The sequence below is a fragment of the Mus caroli genome, unplaced genomic scaffold, assembly GCF_978045245.1.
Source record: "Mus caroli unplaced genomic scaffold, Mus_caroli_1 scaffold_7, whole genome shotgun sequence".
Taxonomy (NCBI): domain Eukaryota; kingdom Metazoa; phylum Chordata; class Mammalia; order Rodentia; family Muridae; genus Mus; species Mus caroli.
Window position 1 is genome coordinate 82,691,313 of NW_028227262.1, and position 11,524 is coordinate 82,702,836.

The following is an 11,524-nucleotide window of genomic DNA, read 5'->3' on the forward strand; positions in this document are numbered from 1 at the left end:
ACCAGATTTTCCTGTGAGCCAACTGGCCACATAAAGGACTTGGTGTGATGTGTAGTTTGGGGTAAAATTCAATGTTCCCAAAGCATAACAGAGAAAGGGCCACCAGGATCAGACACCAAGCTCTTCTCTTTCTCTCAAGGTTCAAGCTCTGCTTTCTGTCTACCTTGTGTTGTTCTCAGTCTCCTGCCATATAAGGAAAGACAGGAAATAGGAATGCTCAGACAGAAAAAATGCAGACAAAACATTGCCTGTCAGGGGAGTGTGAAAGGCAGCCAGTTGACAGTGCTCTTCTGCAAATGAGAGGGAAAAAATGCCACTCTGTGGATTCTGGGGGCCTTGTCTTCTCATCATTTCACAGGTAGTGAAAATACTTTCCTGGAAAGCAACATACACTCTCTGTTCCATGCTACAAATAGTAAGAGCTTATCCAGGGTTTCTGGGGCTAAACTTTCTTCCAGAAGGCAAGCATCAAAACCAATCTGTCTGAGTTAATTACAGGGTATGTCTGAGTTACTCAGTATGCATTAGTGGAAATATTCTTCCTTTACATTTAAGTTTGTGGACTCAATGTCTTTTTTTGGCCAAGACCTAGAGCATTGATTAGAAAAGGCACATTTTGCATGATTTAACATCCATCCATTTGAATATAGGTGTTCCTCAATTTACAATGGAACTACATCTAATAAAGCCTTTATATATAAAAACACATTGCAAAAACATTCAATAAAACTCAACCCATCAACACCACAACTCAGGCCAACATTCTACACATGAGTTCAGATCAGGTAATAATATTATGGCTAATCAAAAGAATTTACCACAAAGCTTATTCTGTAATAAAGTGTTGAATATTCCATGTAATTTGTTGAATAATGTGCTGATTTGGAAACAGGACCATTGAATGTGTGTTCTTTCAGGCCATGATGAAGTTGCAAAGTCCCAAGCTGAACTGCAGTGAGCCATGCTTGAACCATCTATGCACATTTGCTTCCTATTTGGCTAAGAATATATATGTTTAATGCTTTATACTATAATTTTCAAATCACATATATATGTATATACATATGTATGTGACGCTTGGGGAAGGGGGTGACTCAGCAAGATCACTTCCTGCACAAACATAAGTCCCTGAATTTAAATCCCTGTCACCTACATGACAAGCCAAGTGTGAACTGCACCCATGTTTACTACTTGACAGCTGTGTGAGACGGGAGGGTAACTGAAACTTACTAGCCACATTCTAGCTCCAGATTCAGTAAAATATTTTCTCAAGGTAATAAGGTCTAGAAGAATAACACAGGGCATCTAATGTCCTCCTCTGGCCTGTTTTCACACTCAGAGTCATCTGTGGAAGTTGTTCCTATATTTTCATCTTAAAACTATCTCCTCTACTCACTCAGTCACTCACACATCCAGACTCCCACTTCCTATGGAGACTGAACTCACCTCCTCATGGGTGCATACACCACATACTTACCATACATAGACACACATACATGTGCATGCACAAAAGCGAAGTAGAAAAATCATCTAAAAAACAACTGAGAAACCTTAAAATGGTGTATCTTGAAGAAGTGGGGAAGACGTACTCACTTGGAAATAACATTTTTATTGATCCATTTAACCCAGCATTTATATGATGAAAATCATTGGAAAAGTGTATCAAGTTAGACATACTGAACCAGTGTTTTACCAACACTAAAAGAATATAGAACAATTATCCAGATACTATTTTTTCCTGATAGAAATGTAAAAATAGGGAAACCTACCATTATATGAATAGCTATCCAGTATAGCTGCAAAATCAAAATTATTAAGACTAAGCTAGACAATGTATTTATCTCAAGTGAATTCAAATAAATGATTCTAGGGACATGCAGAATAGCTGGCTAGCTGAGGCAAAATAGTTGAATTTTGAGACATAGCTAAAGGTATAGACAAACATGAAAACATGAAAAAAAGAACAACCTCTTCGGGTCTGACCAGCACCTGGGTAGCTAGAGCGCGGGGTCAGCTGTCACCCACCAGCTACCCAAGACACTCGCCACAGGATTTTGAGACTTCTGGTGAGTGGAACACAGCTTCTGCTCCAGTCCAATTGCGCGGGACCTGAGACTGCTTTGGTTGGGGAGGCAGAAATCCGGCCTGAGTAGGGCCACAAGCCTCTTCCGGTCTGAACAGCACCAGGGTAGCTAGGGCGCAGGGTCTGTTGACACTCGCCAGCTACCCACTACACCGGCCACAGGATTTTGAGACTTCTGGTGAGTGGAACACAGAGTCTGCTCCAATCTTTAAACAGTGACAACGACAACAACTAACCCCAGAGATTACCAGATGGCGAAAGGTAAACGTAAGAATCTTACTAACAGAAACCAAAACCACTCACCATCATCAGAAACCAGCACTCCAACTTCGCCCAGTCCAGGGCACCCCAACACACTGGAAAAGCTAGACCCGGTTCTAAAAGCATATCTCATGATGATGGTAGAAGACATCAAGAAGGACTTTAATAACACACTTAAAGAAATACAAAAGAACACTGGTAAAAAGGTAGAAGACATTAAAGAGGAAGCACAAAAATCCCTTAAAGAATTGCAGGAGAACACTGCTAAAAAGGTAGAAGATATTAAAGAGGAAGTACAAAAATCCCTTAAAGAATTGCAGGAGAACACTGCTAAACAGGTAGAAGACATTAAAGAGGAAGCACAAAAATCCCTTAAAGAATTGCAGGAGAACACTGCTAAAAAGGTAGAAGATATTAAAGAGGAAGTACAAAAATCCCTTAAAGAATTGCAGGAGAACACTGGTAAACAGGTAGAAGACATTAAAGAGGAAGCACAAAAATCCCTTAAAGAATTGCAGGAGAACACTCCTAAACAGGTAGAAGATATTACAGAGGAAGCACAAAAATCCATTAAAGAATTGCAGGAAAACCAGACCAAACAGGTGATGGAATTGAACAAAACCATCCAAGACCTAAAAAGGGAAGTAGAAACAATGAAGAAAACCCAAATTGAGGCAACACTGGAGATAGAAACGCTAGGAAAGAAATCTGGAACCATAGATACAAGCATCAGCAACAGAATACAAGAGATGGAAGAGAGAATCTCAGGTGCAGAAGATTCCATAGAGAACATCGGCACGACAATCAAAGAATACAAAATCCAAAAAGATCCTAACTCAAAATATCCAGGAAATCCAGGACAAAATGAGAAGACCAAACCTACGGATAATAGGAGTAGATGAGAATGAAGATTTTCAACTCAAAGGACCAGCAAATATATTCAACAAAATTATATAAGAAAACTTCCCAAACCTAAAGAAATAGATGCCCATGAACATACAAGAAGGTTACAGAACTCCAAATAGACTGGACCAGAAAAGAAATTCCACCCGACACATAATAATCAGAACAACAAATGCACTAAATAAAGATAGAATACTAAAAGCAGTAAGGGAAAAAGGTCAAGTAACATATAAAGGCAAGCCTATCAGAATTACACCAGATTTTTCACCAGAGACTATGAAAGCCAGAAGGGCCTGGACAGATGTTATACAGAAACTAAGAGAACACAATTTCCAGCCCAGGCTACTATACCCAGCCAAACTCTCAATTACCATAGATGGAGAAACCAAAGTATTCCACGATAAAACCAAATTCACACATTATCTTTCCACGAATCCAGCACTTCAAAGGATAATAACAGAAAAAAAACAATACAAGGATGGAAACCACGTCATAGAAAAAGCAAGAAGGTAATCCCTCAACAAACCTAAAAGAAGACAGCCACAAAAACAGAACACCAACTCTGACAACAAAAATAAAAGGAAGCAACAATTACTTCTCCCTAATATCTCTTAATATCAATGGACTCAACTCCCCAATAAAAAGACATAGACTAACAGGCTGGCTACAGAAACAGGACCCAACATTTTGCTGCTTACAGGAAACTCATCTCAGAGAAAAAGATAGACACTACCTCAGAATGAAAGGCTGGAAAACAATTTTCCAAGCAAATGGTAGGAAGAAACAAGCTGGAGTAGCCATTATAATATCTGATAAGATTGACTTCCAACCCAAAGTCATCAAAAAAGACAAGGAAGGGCACTTCATTCTCATCAAAGGTAAAATCCTCCAAAAGAAACTATCAATTCTGAATATCTATGCTCCAAATACAAGGGCGGCTTTATTCATTAAAGATACTTTAGTAAAGCTCAAAGCACACATTGCACCTCACACAATAATAGTGGGAGACTTCAACACACCACTTTCACCAATGGACAGATCATGGAAACAGAAACTAAACAGGGACACAGTGAAACTAACAGAGGTTATGAAACAAATGGATCTGACAGATATCTACAGAACATTTTATCCTAAAACGAAAGGATATACCTTCTTCTCAGCACCTCCCGGTACCTTCTCCAAAATTGACCACATAATTGGTCACAAAACAAGCCTCAGTATATACAAAAATATTGAAATTGTCCCATGCACCGTATCAGATCACCATGGACTAAGGCTGATCTTCAATAACAAAATAAATAATAGAAAGCCAACACACACGTGGAAACTAAACAACACTCTTCTCAATGATACCTTGGTCAAGGAAGGAATAAAGAAAGAAATTAAGGACTTTCTGGAGTTTAATGAAAATGAAGCCACAACATACCCAAACTTATGGGACACACTGAAAGCATTTCTAAGAGGAAAACTCATAGCTCTGAGTGCCTCCAAAAAGAAACTAGAGAGAGCACACATTAGCAGCTTGACAACACACCTAAAAGCTCTAGAACGAAATGAGCAAATTCACCCAAGAGGAGTAGACAGCAAGAAATAATCAAACTCAGGGGTGAAATCAACCAAGTGGAAACAAGAAGAACAATTCAAAGAATCAACCAATCGAGGAGCTGGTTCTTTGAGAAAATCAACAAGATAGATAAACCCTTAGCCAGACTCACTAGAGGGCATAGGGAAAGTACTCTAATTAACAAAATCAGAAATGAAAAGGGAGACATAACAACAGACCCTGAAGAAATCCAAAACACCATCAGATCATTCTACAAAAGGCTATACTCAAAAAAACTGGAGATCCTGGATGAAATGGACAAGTTTCTAGACAGATACCAGGTACCAAAGTTAAATCAAGATCAGGTTAATGATCTAAACAGTCCCATATCCCCTAAAGAAATAGAAGCAGTCATTAATAGTCTCCCAACCAAGAAAAGCCCAGGACCAGATGGGTTTAGTGCAGAGTTCTATCAAACCTTCAAAGAAGAACTAATCCCAGTTCTTCACAAACTATTCCACAAAATAGAATCAGAAGGTACTCTACCCAACTCATTCTATGAAGCCACAATTACTCTGATACCTAAACCATATAAAGACCCAACAAAAATAGAGAACTTCAGACCAATTTCCCTTATGAATATTGATGCAAAAATCCTCAATAAAGTTCTTGCTAACCGAATTCAAGAACACATCAAAACAATCATCCATCCTGACGAAGTAGGATTCATCCCAGGGATGCAAGGATGGTTCAATATACGAAAATCCATCAATGTAATCCATTATATAAACAAACTCAAAGACAAAAGCCACATGATCATCTCGTTAGATGCTGAAAAAGCATTTGACAAAATCCAACACCCATTCATGATAAAAGTCTTGGAAAGATCAGGAATTCAAGGCCCATACCTAACCATGATAAAAGCAATATACAGCAAACCAGTAGCCAACATCAAAGTAAATATTGAGAAGCTGGAAGCAATCCCACTAAAATCAGGGACTAGACAAGGCTGCCCACTCTCTCCCTACCTATTCAACATTGTACTTGAAGTCCTAGCCAGAGAAATTAGACAACAAAAGGAGATCAAGGGGATACAAATCGGAAAAGAAGAAGTCAAAATATCGCTTTTTGCAGATGATATGATAGTATACATAAGTGACCCTAAAAATTCCACCAGAGAACTCCTAAGCCTGATAAATAGCTTCGGTGAAGTAGCTGGATATAAAATTAACTCAAGCAAGTCAGTGGCCTTTCTATACACAAAGGATAAACAAGCAGAGAAGGAAATTAGGGAAACAACACCCTTCTCAATAGTCACAAACAATATAAAATACCTTGGCGTGACTCTAACTAAGGAAGTGAAAGATCTGTATGACAAGAACTTCAAGTCCCTGAAGAAAGAAATTAAAGAAGATCTCAGAAGATGGAAAAACCTCCCATGCTCATGGATTGGCAAGATAAACATTGTAAAATTGGCTATCTTGCCAAAAGCAATCTACAGATTCAATGCAATCCCCATCAAAATTCCAACTCAATTCTTTAACGAATTGGAAAGGGCAATCTGCAAATTCATCTGGAATAACAAAAATCCTAGGATAGCAAAAACTCTTCTCAAGGATAAAAGAACCTCTGGAGGAATCACCATGCCTGACCTAAAGCTGTACTACAGAGCAATTGTGATAAAAACTGCATGGTACTGGTATAACGACAGACAAGTAGACCAATGGAACAGAATTGAAGACCCTGAGATCAACCCACATACCTATGGTCACTTGATCTTTGACAAGGGAGCAAAAACCATCCAGTGGAAAAAAGACAGCATTTTCAACAAATGGTGCTGGCACAACTGGCAGTTATCATGTAGAAGAATAGGAATTGATCCATTCCTATCTCCTTGTACCAAGGTCAAATCTAAGTGGATTAAGGAAATCCACATAAAACCAGAGACACTGAAACTTATAGAGGAGAAAGTTGGGAAAATCCTTGAAGATATGGGTACAGGGGAAAAATTCCTGAATAGAACAGCAAAGGCTTGCGCTGTAAGATCGAGAATCGATAAATGGGACCTCATAAAGTTGCAAAGCTTCTGCAAGGCAAAAGACACCATCAATAAGACAAAAAGACCACCAACAGATTGGGAAAGGATCTTTACCTATCCTAAATCAGATAGGGGACTAATATCCAATATATATAAGGAACTCAAGAAGGTGGACTCCAGAAAATCAAATAACTCCGTTAAAAAATGGGGCTCAGAACTGAACAAAGAATTCTCACCTGAGGAATACCGAATGGCAGAGAAGCACCTGAAAAAATGTTCAACATCCTTAATCATCAGGGAAATGCAAATCAAAACAACCCTGAGATTCCACCTCACACCAGTCAGAATGGCTAAGATCAAAAATTCAGGTGACAGCAGATGCTGGCGAGGATGTGGAGAAAGAGGAACACTCCTTCATTTTTGGTGGGATTGCAAGCTGGTACAACCACTCTGGAAATCAGTTTGGCAGTTCCTCAGAAAAATGGACATAATACTACCAGAGGATCCAGCAATACCTCTCCTGGGCATATATCCAGAAGATGTTCCAACCGGTAAGAAGGACACATGCTCCAGTATGTTCATAGCAGCCTTATTTATAATAGCCAGAAGCTGGAAAGAACCCAGATGTCCCTCAACAGAGGAATGGATACAGAAAATGTGATACATTTACACAATGGAGTACTACTCAGCTATTAAAAGGAATGAATTTATGAAATTCCTAGGCAAATGGATGGATCTGGAGGGCATCATTCTGAGTGAGGTAACATATTCAAAAAGGAACTCACACAATATGTACTCACTGATAAGTGGATATTAGCCCAAAAACTTAGGATACCCAAGATATAAGATACAATTTGTTAAACACATGAAACTCAAGAAGAATGAAGACCAAAGTGTGGACACTGTGCCCCTTCTTGGAATTGGGAATAAAACACCCATGGAAAGAGTTACAGAGATAAAGTTTGGAGCTGTGAAGAAAGGATGGACCATCTAAAGACTGCCATATCCAGGGATCCATCCCATAATCAGCTTCCAATCGCTGACACCATTGCATACACTAGCAAGATTTTGCTGAAAGGACCCAGATATAGCTGTCTCTTGTGAGGCTATTCCCGGGGCCTAGCAAACACAGAAGTGGATGCTCACAGTCAGCTATTGGATGGATCACAGGGCCCCCAATGGAGGAGCTAGAGAAAGTACCCAAGGAGCTAAAGGGAACTGCAACCCCATAGGTGGATCATTATTATGAACTAACCAGTACCCCAGAGCTCCTGTCTCTAGCTGCATTTGTATCAAAAGATGGCCTAGTAGGCCATCACTGGAAAGAGATGCCCATTGGACTTGCCAACTTTATATGCCCCAGTACAGGGGAATGCCAGGGCCAAGGGGTGGGGGTGGGTGGGTGGGGGACTTGGGGGGGGAGGGTATTGGGGACTTTTTGGATAGCATTGGAAATGTTATTGAGGAAATTTCCTAATTAAAAAAAAAAGGAAAAGAAAAAAAGAAAAAAAGAACAAAACAAACTTTTTCACTCAAGATCCAATATTCATCTAATATTCAACTCTAACACTGGACTATCATATTTTCATTTGATCAGCTCACTTATTTTCCTACAAGATTGAGCTTTAAGCTTTAACAGAGAAAACCTCTGTATGAACCAGGTCTAAACCTCCTCACTCATTGCATGGCACCTTGGCCATAGGACCCTGGCTCTCTCTCTCTCTTTGTATTAAAGACTGAGCAACTGTTGATTCAAAGCTGTACAATGGCTGTTTATGATCTGACTCTCCATTCATATAGCAACTCTTAGAAGGATGGAATATTATTATCAGTAAGACAGAGGGGGAAATAGAGACTCCCAAAGCTTAGAAATCCACTAATCAAGAAACAACGCTGCCCTTCAAGTCTGTGACATCATGACCAGAATTCCAGGCCAACTTTACAAATGTGTTTCAACACTTAGGTAGCTTTATCCAGGAATATAGGCAGGGATTGTGCAAGAGATAGAAATATGATTGGGTAATATAAAGTACAGAAACACTATTGAGAAGTAATAGACTAACAGATACTGTGTGACCTCATGGTTTCCATAAGCATTTAAGGTTCTCACTTTCTCATTCTCTCACTGCCCCCTCCCCGTTTTTCTTTTCACTATTCTTACTGTAAATTAAAATATCTCCCCAGCTGCACTTATAGGCCACACAATCTAACCAAAACACTGAAGAATTCTCCTTTATCCTTGAGCAGCATCCCATTCTAAGAACAGTACTCAGCATTTTGTTCTTGAGGAATTACTGGCATAGTTGATAAAATTTTAGAACTCTGCCATCTCTATGGTGAGATCTTGAATGTGGTATTAAGATGGCACCATAGCTTACCTTTCAGGACTTGCCATCTGTGCTATACTGTATAATATGACCACAGTTTTACCCTTTGCTGTTGGTGCTATATTGCGTTTATAGATAGATAATATACAAGGATATCTTTAGTCTACCCATAAGGGTCCAGACATGTGAATAAAAAAATTGAGGAGATCCAAAAGCCTGAAAAATGTAAACTGTACTGAAATAAACCAGAACAAATAGTGAGGACCATGGTACTGGAGACTGGGAACATGAGACCCTAGGGATCTGACATAGATAGGCCCAGAGTCCCAGTGCTCAGCTGGTTGCTACTGGCAACCAAAGGATGAGAAGGATCCTGTGGACCTGGGTTCAGAGTTGTGATGATCAGGTGTCAGTCAGCAGTCACTATGGAGACATCCCTATTGTCATCAGTGAAGCTCCTGTTATGAAAAACATATGAGGTGAACCAACATGCCAGTTGATCTATCTAAATCCAGCTCTTAACTTTCAAACCCATAGAATTCTGCACACAGCTGCCAAAATGTTCTTTCCAATAACAAAACACATCTCCTATCCAATCTTTCCTAAACTACAGCCATTTCCAGTTGAGTGGTGTTTGAAATATGAATTCTTCCCGTTTGTGTAGGGGTCTTCTATAATAACCCAGTCCTTTTTCTCTGTTTCTTTAAGAACTGTGTGCTTTTAAAATTGAATGAATTTCCATTTTCAACATCTACTATATCATAAATCTCAGCCTCATATTATCCCCAAATTTATTTTCCAAAAGTAGCAATACATATACAAAATATATCATTGGTTTCCATTCCAGTATCACAAAGAAAATGCATACTTTTAGGGAAAAGAAGGAGCCCTTTTTTTCCAATTAAAACTTAAGCGAGGACTAAATGTGTATGTAAGTCTGAAGGAATTTAACTGTTAATGCAACCTTGTGACACCTTTTTTCTGATTTTCACAGATTCACTAGACTGGCTCAAAGGGAAATTTTCAGCAAATCAACAAGGGGTTCTGCTTTGGGGTCCTATGTGATGCCCCACTTCCTGTGTGTGGGGCTGACTGCATTCTACCACTGAAGTTTCTAAAGCAATAGTTTCCCCATTTGCCCTCTAAGTTGCAAAACCAGTTCTCAGCAGTAAAAGAAAATTCGCTACTTACCCTTGAAAAGTGTCTCCTTTATGTGTGAAAACGCAGAGGTGAAAATGTCAAAAATTTCACATTGCTTTAAGCCTGTGAAATCTAAAGGAATGTGAGACTTGCCCATGACCCAGATTGGAGTGATGGGTGCTTCTCCTGTCCATTCGAAGAAATCCTCCTGCCGTGTTTTCATGTTATCTTTAAAAGGCAAAATATTAAAGATGTTCTTTCCTTTAAGATATAAAACTATAGCCGGGCGGTGGTGGTGCAAGCCTTTAATACCAGCACTTGGGAAGCAGAGGCAGGCAGATTTCTGGGTTCGAGGCCAGCCTGGTCTACAGAGTGAGTTCCAGGACAGCCAGGACTACACAGAGAAACCCTGTCTCAAAACAAACAAACAAACAAACAAAACAAAACAAAACCCAAACAAACAAACAAACAAAGATATAAAATTATTATCATTTTCCTTCAAACAGGAGAGAAATCCTGAAGGAAAACCATCAATTAGAAAAGGCAAATCCTATGCCATCTTGTGGGTCTGTGTACCAGAGGCCTTCCAAGGAGATCTCTGGCCTGGCCTGGTGCGAGAGTTCCAGCAAAGGGGAGCAAGTGCAAGCAGGGAGGGGAAGTCATTTTCACCCATTTCCACTGCTGCAGTTGGCTCCACCTCTGTCCTTGCCTTGCGGTCCCTGTTACTTGGTTACTCTGCTGCTTCCCTGAACTAAGTGGGCAAGAAGACTAGCCAGTGAGGAGTGCAGAGGAGCTTCTGGTGGCGTTTCGCAGACCTCTTCCCAAGTGTTACAGCTCTTAGGACAGAAGATGTTGGATGACAGAGTAGTTCTTGCACATCTTTAATCCTTCCAAATAGGATTCTTATATACAGTTTTGGGGTGTTTCAGGGATTGGCAACAGGTACTTCTCATTGGCTTGGTCTGAGAGCTTTGGGGAAACCTTACTTGCATGTTGCTTGGTGCTGCTCCTATGTGACTAAGGTCTATATACCTTTCTGCAGGGCGGCTGTGCGAGGCTGTAGCTGACAAGAGACAGGGGCACAGGAGGTATGACTGAACATCTGCCATCCCATGCCAGCCAAAGTCACTGCCCACTAAGTCACTGAGGTTCAAGGCCTGTGCTCAACTGGGGACCAGGCTGCCTATGCACAGCTCACTACCCTACGCCATCTTACTACTTAGAACACC